Source organism: Schistocerca nitens, chromosome 3 (assembly GCF_023898315.1).
Source record: "Schistocerca nitens isolate TAMUIC-IGC-003100 chromosome 3, iqSchNite1.1, whole genome shotgun sequence".
Taxonomy (NCBI): Eukaryota; Metazoa; Arthropoda; class Insecta; order Orthoptera; family Acrididae; genus Schistocerca; species Schistocerca nitens.
Window position 1 is genome coordinate 269,117,798 of NC_064616.1, and position 13,701 is coordinate 269,131,498.

General features: G+C 42.2%; 1 protein-coding gene across 1 annotated transcript in view; it reads left to right on the forward strand.

The window, feature by feature from the left end:
• Positions 1-736: 736 nt before the first annotated feature.
• The window catches only part of LOC126248235 (cAMP-specific 3',5'-cyclic phosphodiesterase), a 953,544-nt gene continuing 940,579 nt past the window's right edge, over positions 737-13,701 (forward strand). The window contains exon 1 of the mRNA XM_049949066.1: positions 737-773. The gene's annotated coding sequence lies outside the window, so the exon portion shown is untranslated. The remainder of the gene's footprint in view (positions 774-13,701) is intronic.

Sequence of the window (13,701 nt, forward strand, 5' to 3'; positions counted from 1 at the left end):
TTCTCTTCTTAATCTATAATACTGTGACACGTCCAACATCCTTGAAAAAGTTGTCTACTGATGAACAGAACTATTACTGCTAAGGAGAGCAGATTAGTATTTGAAGTGCTAGACGTGTTAACCGACGAAAACAATGTGTTAGTGGTCATAGCTGTCGTGTTGTTCAGATTTCGTAGGTGAGTGGATTAGGCGCAGGGCCGCGGGTAGTGAAGAGCGCGTGGGCTTGGCTGTGTTTTCCTTAGACGGTACTTTTTTTAGGCTGGCGCGCGGCTAGCATGAGCGGGTTAGTTGCGCGGCCGGCCACCAGGGAGTTCTGTCAGTTATCTACGGCCGTCACTCAGCTGATGGCAGTCTACTGGCTGCCGCGGCCGCTCGCGGACGTTAAAGATTGGAGTTTGTGGCGGCTCACGCGCCGGCCTCGTGGCGCGTCACTTCCCGGACTGTTCGCACCGGAAACTTCGGCGCACCCTGTGCTCAGTATGTAGCCGAGCCCGCGAGCAAGCCGACCTTCCTCGTGCGAATTTGTTTGTGCTCTGACGACGCGTCTCTGACAATCCTCGGTGTCGAGGCGAGATGATCCCAGATTGTTGACGGGCGCCGGGTATTACAGTGAGTCGCAGTGGAATGGTGCCTTACACGTACGCAGTGCAACACGATTTCGACCTCATGAAGAAACGCGACAGCGACCTCGTCAAGAATCGTCGCCGGTCTGACAGCTTGGGTACCATACCGTACAGACCGGCCTACCGCATCGTGTACTTACCTATCAAACCGTGAGTGTCTGTCACATTGCCCCTTTGGTGCTACGACTGCTCACGTTGTCTAGATTAACACGATACAGCGCTTCTGTGGTCCATTGTATTTGTCTGTTACATTCGTGATAATGCACCCGCCCTGATGTCTGAAGCAAACACCGTTGTTACGAGCCGTTTTCGACGTGTCTTCTCTCCAGCATCGCATACGCGACCATCCGCTCTCATTTCCCGTGCGGATGTTAAACGGGATTGTGCCTTACCCGACTACGTCATTATTGCACTACACCGTGGCCGTTGTGGGAAACACGATGTGACGGTACGGCAAACAAGTATAGTGGTGTTTAAGGAAAACGCATCGCACTGTGAATGCTTCCAGGACAGTTGTGCATATACAATCAAGTGGTGCAGCATGTCCTCGTGAAATATCACAATAAAAACTCGCGATAAGGCGGCCGAAGCGCTTTCACTCCTGGGTACAGTAATTTTATGATCGGCTAATGCTAGTGCCAGTTTTATACACATGGATCGAATCGTCATGGTCCAGGAGATAGAAGACCGTCACACAGACTACAGAGATGGTCAAAGTTTAAATCTCTAATCTAACATTTGAAAGTATTACTGAGATATAAACACAATATTGCTGAGATACAAAAAAATTGCTTTTGAAACAATGATAATTTTTAGTGGCATGTCCTTAAAGAAGATTAACAACTATTATGGAACATTCTTGACTCCAGGCCGTTGTAGTGTGGCAATGCGTTCAATATCGAGTCATTATCTGTGATTCTGGACCCATGAAACTCTTCTCTTTCCAAGAGCATGTATCCCTTCTACTTTTCCATTGATGACAAGTTGGATAAAACTCTAATCGTTTCGAAACATATGGACAAAATATGTTGCTTTACTGCATCTGATGACGGTAAGAATTTCACAATTCTACCAGTACCGTAAAATACTTGATCATTGATCTGTGATCCACTCATGCTTTTTTTTACCTTTCGGCGGACGGTGCAGCCACATTTCAAATCACATTAGCTTTACGATTGTAGAGGGGATCCAGTTTATTTTATTTATTATTTATTTATTCGTCCTTGGACCATATAGTACAACAGTATCGGACATGTCGTATGCAGTACGGCAACAATAAACATATACATAAAACACACACACACGCAACGTAGGGTAAAATTAGACGGGGATAGGAAAGGAAGTTCACCATGGCCTAATCAATGGAACTATCTCAGCAGTCACCATAGCAACTTGGGAAAATCATGGAAAACTCAAGCCAGGATGGCCACAAACTCTTCTCGCCCCCCCCCCCCCCCCCCACAAATATGAGTCCAGCGCATTCACTGATTTAGCCACCTCGCTCGGTACATGGCTAGGAAAGAAAACCACATGTACGTAGTTTACAAAGGTGTTACAACGTCCAAAAGGACAACAAACGACGATGTAACTATAACTGCACTTCTGATAAAAGTAAACACATGAACGCTTTATATAAAGTTGTTGAGGAATGTAACACATGGGCACCTACCGACGCTATATCCGTCACCACTACTGTTGCACCACATTCGTTCTTTACATCTCGAAGAGAAAACAGAAAACGAACATCAGAAACCTTCTTTCGCAAAGATAAACACAGCATATACGGTATGTCAGTGAACAGATTACTACGTCCTCGTTAATTGTTGAGCACTTACTAATCCTATATGATAACCTTTTCCCTTGTATTGTAGAAACATTTATCAACAAGAAATGATTTTAACTATCCTCTAAAACCCGTTTCCTTTTCCAACACATGTATGTATGTTCGCAGTGTATTATAAAGAATGACCCAAAATGGCTCTGCCCGCATCTCGTGGTCGTGCGGTAGCGTTCTCGCTTCCCACGCCCGGGTTCCCGGGTTCGATTCCCGGCGGGGTCAGGGATTTTCTCTGCCTCGTGATGGCTGGGTGTTGTGTGCTGTCCTTAGGTTAGTTAGGTTTAAGTAGTTCTAAGTTCTAGAGGACTTATGACCACAGCAGTTGAGTCCCATAGTGCTCAGAGCCATTTGAACCATTTTTGAACCAAAATGGCTCTCATGTCTCTGAGTATGAGTTGTTCTTCCTTGTTCTACGTGGAGGGATCCACAGTTACGGGTGTTGTAACTAAGGTAATCGCTATTGGTTTCCAATAACAAGAGTTGAACTTCATGCTGTAGTACAAATAATACACTGGAGATTACTAACATATGCGAAAAAATAGAGCTTTTGAAATATCCTGATCTAATTTTGCCTCGTGTCGATCATTGGTATTTGATTTTGGTCGGCATCACGAATATTTTCCCATCCCTAACAACCGCACAGTCTTTGCGTCACCGAGCTGATAATTACTTGCAATATTAAGAAGTTTCTGCCATGTCAACGGTCGTTTCTGTCTGTACTCCCATAACCTGAAATTTATTGATGATGTCAGCGATCATCACACCGTCATCTCATTAAAAGATATTGTTCAAACATGTATTACAATAATGATAATAATAATAATAATAATAATAATAATAATAATAATAATACGAAATTAAAAATTAGAGACGTTCAACAATGGCGCTTTGGTCGCTACTGCAGTAAAATATTGTTTGGCCACAAACGCTGATGCAAATACTCTACTCACATTTGATCGATGCCTTCGGACATCTGTTGGTTGATAGTTAAGGACCAAAACGTAGTGCTTCGATAATCACGCGTAATCTCGGCAAAGCTTGGGGCTTGTAACATACACAGACAACACACTAAGGATACAGTATGAATGACACTATGGTGCGTTATGGATGTGTTTTTATATAATCGCTTTCTTGTAGACCCTAAGGCCTGTGGTGAGTGTACGATAAGTTAATGCTACCTCTTCTGTCATCCGCAAGGTGGAAGAAAATTAAAATTGCTTACGCGTGCCACGTTACGTCACTGTTGTTCCATGTATTTTGATTGGTTACGATTTAACACAGGCAGTCGTCGCTAAGCACTTGATTTTTCTGTTTTTTACTTTTCATTAGTTCATGCAAATGATTATAAATTCAGCTAGTTCTACTTTGTTATCCTAAATTGTGAGTCGTCAGTCTTTGTGGTCGGTTTCCCGTACAAAGGACTGTATATTTTTGCAGCAACAAATTAGCGAGGGACACCACTGAGTTTATATTTTGAAAGTCTTCTATACGAAAGGTATTTCCATATACTGTTCACGTCAAAGACTATTGCAGAATTACACGTTACCCTTCGGAGCTGAAATTCTGGCAATAATGGTAGTTTTTAGTGTCACTAAATTACTTTCAAAGCGCATCTGCTTAGAGGCAATGACGGAGACATTTTGTTTCGCCAGGGCTTTGAAAAAAGTTTACATACACGATACCATATTTCGTAATTCTCTCTTGGTAAAGCTGTTTCGTAACTAATAGGGATTTGTTTAAGAAAGGAACAGTTGTGTAAAACAAAGTTCATATAGCTGACTTGTTTGTATTACAATTCATGTAACATTTTTACATATTTACGAAAGCGGTAGTCATCTGCAAAAACATGGTTATGCAATTTGTATTATCTCTGTTTCAATTATGTACACCCACTTTAGAACGAAACCAGTGAAAACTGCTGCATAAAAACATCGAAGAAATACTGACACCTGGCATAATGACATGCAGCGTGTTCATCTATGGCGTCCTACGATCTACGAAACAGCTGTAGACGTAGAGACGCATTATAATATGAATATTGATTCCGGCAAGACAATTTGTGTGTTCTACATGGACCATCCGGGTTCCATCTCTCATCTTGAAAGAAACGACTACCTGTGACTTTGGATAGCTGTATGTGACGCAGCCATGACTTCAACTAAACTTAAAATGGATAAAATTAATCTCGAATTTATACCTAAGGTTAAACGCGTGAGTTAATAGGCAAAGTTTATCTTTGCTAGATTGTAGCTACGACACGGAATCCGAATTGTCTTCCGAAATTTATGGCGATTTATAGCAAAATCGGAGCGCAATTTCAAAGTGCTTATAGCATTACAGTCAGTCTGTAGTAATGATGTGTATCTATTGGTGTATTTTTTATTTGGCTCGCTAAAGTAAAGTTTGAACTAAAAGATAGTGTACCTTTTTTTTTCTCGTTGCGTATTAACTGTCTTCACTAATTATTAAGTTACGACAACAGCAAAATGTTTCATATTTTTCAGGTTCACAGTAGGCCATTCTCCGTTTTATCTCGTAACAGTACCTATATTAGCCTTAATGAGTTCTACATTGCGCACCGTGTGTTGTGTAAACTACGCATGCCTGTAACAAAGTGGTGCTGACTGTGACAAAACCATAGCATTACTGAGCAAGTATTGAGCATTTTGTCATGGACGAAACGTTAATTACGTAGGTTAATGTAATAAGTCTCATTTGACCATACAAGTTATCGAGTCGGCAAATCTTTACTAATAATGAAACTGTAAAACCATTCTGTCTGTCTGAACACACTAATCTCCAAAACTAACAGACAAATTTTCATGGGTTTTCACATGTAACTTGAGCGTAGCTTCGGACAGCCTACCGCTTTTTTTTTATCAAAATTGCCACACGAAAAAAAGTTCCTAATTTAAAATTTTATCTAAAATCATATGGTCAGCTTAGTAGTTCAGATGTTTAATCCTAGCGGCGTAGTACACCAAAGAAGCAATAGCCGGCGTTCTTGGTTTCGTAGTATCCCAAAGAAGCAATAACTGGCGCTATTGGTTTCATAGTATACCAAAGAACCAATAGATGGCGCTGTTACTTTTTAAACCCAGTGACAAATGTATTTTCGGAAGTTTCGTCAGTGACAGAACTAAGTTCCACAAGCTTTTTTTTTATGCAAACTAACGTTGAATATACTTGACTATGATATATGAATTTACAGATTTCACTTTGCTATTAAAAACTTAACGACGTTGCTTCGGTCTTTATGATAGCTTTCATTTATATTCTTTGCTAGGAAAAATGGATTTATTAAGTTTGCTTTGTTATTTGGGTGCCTAGAAAACGGTCGAGTCTTTCTAAATACACCAGAATGGCTAAAAGACTGAGGACTTTGCGATGTCAAGAATCCAATGAAAATCGTGAGGTTGAGACTTGCTGCAATTCCAGAACATCAGGCTTTAACGCGCTCTATGGAAACTCCTCCCGACAGCAAGGTGCGTCATACTCTCATTGAGAGCTTCATGTCTTATCTCGCTCTGCAGAACCCTTTACTCACAGAGACATAAAGTTAATTCTTTGAAACATACCATACCAAAGGAAATTTTAATGGGAAATGGCGCAGGCGAGCGAGTTTTTATACCCCGAATGCCACTTACTCCTAATAATTTACCGTTTCGTTTTAAACATGTACAACTCACGGTTAGTTTGTTATGCCATGCCCATAAACAAAGCAGAAGGTCAGATGTTGCACGTTGCGGGCATGGAGCTTTACGCCAGCCTACTCTGTGACTCTTCCGTGTTAACGAAGCAAACAAACTCTTCAGTCAATCATAGTACTTCAAATGTAGAGAAATAAGCTTTATAAGTAAATAATAATTCCACATCTACGATGTCTCGGGCACAGCTATAAATAAATACCTGGACAACGCCGGGTTGCTCAGGCAGTTAAAAATGTTTCTTCAATTAAGTAATGTAACGGAATCGGGAGAAGCTATTGTTTCCTGTCACATCATTTATTGTCGTGGCTTAATATTGCAAAACGGTGTGAAAAGGAAAAAATACTTGACGTCAGTAGCACGGCAAATAAGATCTTACATTTTTTGGATGGATTCTGGGGAAAGTATAAAAGACGCAAGTGCAACGATATCTACAGTATTGCTCCAGTGTTCCAGTCCCCCGTGTAAGCAAGATAGTATGTATCGAACTAAATAAACGGCGTGCTGCGAGGATCGTAACGGGTCGGCATAGCCCGTACGAAAGCGTAACAGAAGTGCTCGGGGAACTTAAATGAGAATCCTTGCCAGAAAGGCGACGCAAATCTCGGGAAACCCTGTTGGATAAATGTAGAAAGTTAGGAAGACGGTGAGACAATTCTCCTTGGAGCATTGTATCACACTGTGTAGTGATCATGAGAGTAAGATAAAAAAGATTAGTGCGCCAAGGCAATAGAAAAGAAAATGGATACTGGCACAAAATACCATCCATCATGGACTGTACAACAGCTTGCGGAGCATGTGTAGACGTGTAAACCGTATACACAGATAGGACTGTCTAAAACGTTAGGTGCCGGGCGGGGTGGTCGAGCGGTTCTAGGCGCTACAGTCTGGAACCGCGCGACCGCTACGGTCTCAGGTTCGAATCCTGCCTCGGACGTAGCTGTGTTTGATGTCCTTAGGTTGGTTAGGTTTAAGTAGTTCTAAGTTCTAGGGGACTGATGACCTCAGAAGTCCCACGGTGCTCAGAGCCATTTGAACCATAAAACGTTAGGCACATTTATATTCTATGTGTAAACTGCCGGAAAGTTTTTTAAAAACCAGATCGACAAAAGCTGACGTAATATTCGTTCAACTGCTTTGAGTGTCTGAGGGTAAACATTTTTCTCGTGTACGATAACTCGCAGCTTTGCGTGGAATTTAAAAACAAAAGTTCAGAAAGGCCACGAACAAGATACGTCAGTCACTACAGAATGACAACAGTAGTGGGATACTTCCTAATATCTTGTCGGACCTCCTTTTGCCGGTGTAGTGCAACAAATTGATGTGGCATAAACTCAAGAAGTCCTTGGAAGCCGAGTGCAGAAATACTGAGCCATGCTGTCACTCTAGCCGTCCATAATTGCGAAGGTATTGCCGGTTCATGATTTTGTGCACCAACTGACATCCCGATTATGTCCCATAAATGTTCGATGGGATTCATGTTGGGCGTCGCTTCAATTGACCAGGACCTTATTGAAACGAATCGCCAACATCTGTGGACCAGCGACATTGCGCATTGTCACCCATAAAAATTCCATTGTTGTTTGGGAACAGGAAACCATGAATGGCTGAAAATGGTCTCCAAGCAGCGGAACATAACCGTTTCCAGTCAATGGTCGGTTCAGTTGGAACAGAGGACCAAGTTTTCACTCTATGTAACCGAGCGAGGTGGCGCAGTGGTAGCACACTGGACTCGCATTCGGGAGGACGACGGTTCAATCGCGCGTCCGGCCATCCTGATTTAGGTTTTCCGTGATTTCCCTAAATCGCTCTAGGCAAATGCTGGGATGGTTCCTTCGAAAGGGCACGGCCGACTCCCTTCCCCATCCTTCCCTAATCCGATGAGACCGATGACCTCGCTGTTTGGTCTCTTCTCCCAAACAATCCAATCCACTCTATGTAAAAACATCCAACAACATTCTGGAGCCAGCATCAGCTTGTGCAGTGACTTGTTCACAACTTGGATCCATGGGTTCGGAGGGTCTGCGCCACACTCGAACCCTACCATCAGCTCTCACCAACTGACGTCGGGACTCAACTGATCGGGCTACAGTTTTCCATTCGTGTAGGGTCCAACCGATATGGTCACGTTCCCAGGAGAGGCGCTGCAGGCGATCTCTTGCTATCAGCAAAGGCAATCGCATCGGTCGTCAGCTGCCATAGGCCATTAACGCCAGATTTCGCCGCATTGTCCTGATGGATACGTTCGTCGTACGTCCAGCATTGATTTCTATGTTTATTTTACGCAGTGTCGCTTCTTTGTTAGCACTGACAACTGCCCGGTCGTTAAATGAAGGCCGTCGACCACTGCATTTTCTGTGGTGGGAGGTAAATGCCCGAAAATTAGTGTTTTCGGCACTCTTGTCACTGTGGACCGCTGAATACTGAATTCCCTAACAATTTCTCAAATGGAATGTCACATCCCTGTTGCTTCAATACCATTCCGCGTTCAGAGTCTGTTAATTCCAGCCGTGTGGCCATAATCACGTCAGAAACCTTTTCACACGAATCACCTGAGAAGAAAGACAGCTCCGCCATTACACTGCCCTTTTATACCTTGCGTACGCGATACTACCGCCTTCTGTGTGTGTGCATATCGCTATCCCGTGACCTCTGTCACCTCATTGTAGAAACTGTATGTACAGATGGCGCTGTGTGAACCGATAAGCACATTAATATTGTATCTGTGAAGTGCCGGAAATTGTTTGGTTACACCAGAGCGCGAAAAGCTGACGTAATATTCGTTCAGCTGCTTGGAGTGTTTTAGCGCAAGCATTTTTCTCGTGCGTGGGAACTTACAGTTTTGCTCGTAATTTAAAAACAAATGATCAGAAAGGCCACGGACAATATGTGTCTCTCAGTACAGAATAATTAAGTCTATGGCGTGACAGATTTCACACTTAATACGCGGTGTATTTGGAGTCGAGAGGATCAGGTAAGAGGAATGGAAGGAAAAAGTAGTAGATCGACACCGAAATCTTGTAAGTTTAGAAGCCATGTGTGGTGATCAAATCGTCGTCATTGATCGGTGAAATTTGTGCACATTGTCGAATGTGATGTGTTTTGGAAAACTACGTTCCTTCGTAAAGTGGACCCGGTGTAATGTGGAATATTAGAGTTCAGCTACCTGTCGACGTCTTAATCATTTGAGATAAACACTAGCCTGGATAGGTAAGGATGAGGTAGGAAATTTGTCTGTCTTTTTGAAGCAACCGACATGAGTCAAGTAAGTAATGGTAGTAGATATTTAACACAAAACCACTTTTTTCGTCGTCGTCAGTCCGGAGACCTGTTTGGTGCAGCTTTCCATGCTATGTATCCTGTACAAGCCTCTTCATCTCTGCAGTACTACCACAATTGACATCCATTTGGCGCTGCTTTCTGTATTTAAGCCTTGATCTCCCTTTTAAACAGGGCAGGCCACGGCGTACCAAACGGCACACGAGCCCGATGTGCGGGCTGCATCGGTTGGAGGCTCGGCATGTCTCGGCTTTTCTAGGAATTACCCAGCACAGCACGACATTTCATTTAGTATTGCCGTGGGGAAGTTTGCGGTCTTCAGTTCGGCAGAATCGTGGTATTAGGGCTTTTTAACCTTCGCTAGTCGTTCGTGGTATGAAGGATGTTCACAGGTCCAATGAAAGACTGCACTGAAAGAGGTAGTCTAGCGATCTGTCGTCACATGCCTCTGAAAATGAATAGGAGTGAGAGAAGTGAGGGATGAGGATTCTCGGTATCTAATATATACCTGCATAATCGATGGGTACAGCAAATTTTCTAAGAAACGACAGTACAATACAATGCAGGAAGAATTTAAGTATTTTGTTGACAACAAAAAGTAAAAAAATTACGATTGACATATTGGATTAGTTGTTCTGTACAACAAGAAGCACTGTGCGCTAAGTTTACCTGCATGGAGCAGGTGGAGGAACTGGTGCCACGACCAGCAAAATTTCTGAAGTTGCATGCATTATTCCATCATCAGTTGCAACAGTTTTCGATGGAATTGAACGAAGACTATATATATAATCTGCCAGGAAGTTTCATATCAGCGCACACTCCGCTGCAGAGTGAAAAGTACATTGGTTAAGTCGAGGGGCATACATGGCACGATTTTTCGAATTAAAACCAGCTGATGCTGAATTTATTAATTGAAAAGGTGTGCAGGAACGAAGATTAGAACATCCGGAATGGATTGCAGATCACGCATTTTAATTGGGCTTGATTGTACACTGCCCACAGTAAGACATTGCAAGGTGAGAACTAAATTCTTGCGATTTGATGGGGATGCATTTAAAAAGGAAACTGCATTGTAGTAATGACAAATTCCTACAAAAAAAAAAAAAACGCAGTTCGGTTTCCTAAGCTCACTGGTGGTAACGAAAATGCGGGATCAGGAGAAAGAATTACACGCAAAGTTTTCTAAACTTTTTGAAGACACTGCCAGTCACATCTGTTTTCGAGCTTGCTTTCAGACGGTTTGCCGTTTCTGTTGAAAGCGCCACTATGTACGTGCAGTTGAAACTGATTGATCTGCAGTGTAATTCCCATTTTAAAGACAAATCCATTTACGTTAAAACTGTCCCGGATATGTACATTGTTTTCCTCAGCTACAATTTCCACGTCTCCGTAATGAGGTTGCAAAATTGCTGCGATATTTCGATCAACAAACGGGTGTGGAAGACGTTTTTTGACTGAGAAACTAATACCTCATTACATGGCAACCTGAGAGCGAAAATCTGCTAAGTTTTCCACATCTGTCTGTAAGCCAACAGTTTGTACCAGAAAACCATGTCTTCAGCGTGCCAAAAAAATTCAATAACACTGCAATTTGTTTTTTGTGATCTGAATTTTTGAAAAATATGAAATACAAAACCAAGTCGTATGCGGTGCGACTACATTGCAATCTGAAGTCGGTGTGTTCGCAATTCCCACCCCACCCCACCCTCCCTCTTCCCACCCTCAAGCTCAGACAGCATGATGCGGTGGTGAGGGAAGGTGCAGCTAGGCAATGCTATGGTACACAAGCCACGGTACAGATTGCAAGCCTATTCTTAGCAACTCCTGCTCTAAAATTTGTACCCTCACAATTTAAAAATGCAGACATCAGTAATTCGCTGTATTTTCTGATAGAACACACTTTAGAAATAACACAATGACATCTGAAAGGCGAGATACTCGCCAAAATCTTCAAGTAAACTGTTATTCTATTATGGAACTCCCTGAACTGTGTGCTGGATGAAGGATATGAATCTTGCCTCAGATAGGCAATAGTCGTACCAGCTGAGCTACCCAAGCACAAATTACGACCAATCCTCACAGTTTCAGTTCTGTTGTTTTCTGTTTTCTTACATCCACAAGCCTGCAGTATTTTAGAAAGTCAGAGGGTAGGCTATAACACATTAGCACCTCGGACAAAACTGTGAACGCAATATTACGAGAATACTGATTATACTTTCGATTAGATGACCACAGTTCAAATGGCTCTGAGCACTATGGGACTTATCAGCTGAGGTCATCAGTTCCCTAGAACTTAGAACTATTGAAACCTACCTAACCTAAGGACATCACACACATCCATGCCAGAGGCAGGATTCGAACCTGCGATCGTAGCGGTCGTGCGGTTCCAGACTGAAGCGCCTAGAACTGCTCGGCAGATGACCACAGTGAACAAAGCTCACCTTAGGATGATTAGATCAAATATTTTTGAACATTTTGAGAATGTTAGTGCGAAACGTGTGCCTGACTTTGTATAGGAATGATCTGTGATGATTTCAGTTTAATTTAGTCTACACGGAAGCGTTTGATTCCCATCGCACTCCTACGTAAAACGTTCGTTTTATGAGCAAGCTCCGAAACAGTAGGGAAACTGTATATACGAGTCACAATTGAATTTACGCATTCTTCTGGGTAGAAGCGATCCTTCAATAAAGTGTTATTGGATTAAATGAGCTATAATTTCGTTAAATATACAGATATTACTGTCTCATTGCAAGACTCGCACAAGTTATCAGGGACGAGTTTTCTTGAATGTCTTGCATGTACTTAAAGTATGTTAGATAGAGGCTACGTTCGGTCTTCCTCTTCCTGCGCTCCGGAATTCCAGGCCCAATAGTTTATCTTCGGTATGGTGCTAAACTATATCAAGAGCCCTATTGTTATGAAATACTTCCGAAATTAATGAATTACATTGGTTAGATGTATTTATTTTGCACATAAATTTGGGTCTGTAATCGAAAAGTTCTGCGAGCCGTACAGGAAGTGGAAACAACGAAGTTGCAGTCAGTGAACACAACTAAGAAATTGTAAAGAATTTTTGTAGAAAACCTAAACTCACAGAGTTACGATAAAATTTATATTATTCACTATTTTAATGCTTCTCAGAACAACTGTAGTTGCTCTAAGTGAATTTGATTTCCACCTACAACATTTCTGAGGTTATTTAGGGATATTTTCAGAGTTTTTTTGTATAAGGGACGCTGGTTCCACTGTGGCTCATGAATAAGTAATTGCATTTGATTTGGACAACAATGGGATGGTCGCGGTTGTCCTGTTACGCTGCCATTTCAGTCCCCAGGGACGGCACCATTGGACTTATTTTTCTGGGGACATATGAAGGCGCTAGTTGGCGGGACTCCGGTCGATACTCACATGGACCTTGTTGTTCAGCGGTACGCCAGATTCGTGGAATTCTTGACCAAGTAAGACAGCCATTTGCGACCCTCCATACATTCTACCGTATCGTGTTGGACATTTTGGACAATGCCTCTAAGGGCACAGTTCTGCATTTTTTTTTGCGTACTTCCCTGTACCGTGACAGGACAGACTGAACACACTGTGATAAGTGTGTCTCATCTGATGGTTGCTGCATTACTGTGTTTTGTTTTGTAGGTTTTGGTGATAGCGTATGACAGGCTTCTTCACTAAAGTGAAGGTATTTTCACAGCGACAACGGCAACTGTGCGTAGGAAACCGAATAAATAGTAAATACGTTGCTACTTGGTAATATGCCACCAGAGACCACAGGTCTCTCACACTGATAAATTCATTGGATATTCCTGAACAGTCTCGGAGATATTGACGATGGTGCTCGCGTTCATCCAACATCACTAAGTAGTGTCAGCAAACCAACGCACCTGTAGCTGTTGTTACGCAACTTTTTTAGGAGTTCCGCTTAACAGCGTGACATTTCCTCCTACAGATGAAGTTCTGTTCAACTATGTAATCTCTCTTTCATCATTAACGGCCAACTTACTGACAGTTGTATTTGTTGAGCACCTAAAAATTGACGATAGCAAGAAACGCAGTTTTTCAGTTTCAGAGAGATCACTTTGCAAAAAAATGTTCTGTTTGTTGCCCCTGCAGTATTTTACGTTTGATATTAAATAAACTAAAAGGTAAAAATATTAGTAGAGTTTACCCATTGGCGCGAAATAAAGAAGCTAAATTTAGATGTAGTTAAATCATACGTGCTTGGTTCCAGACTAAGGCAAAG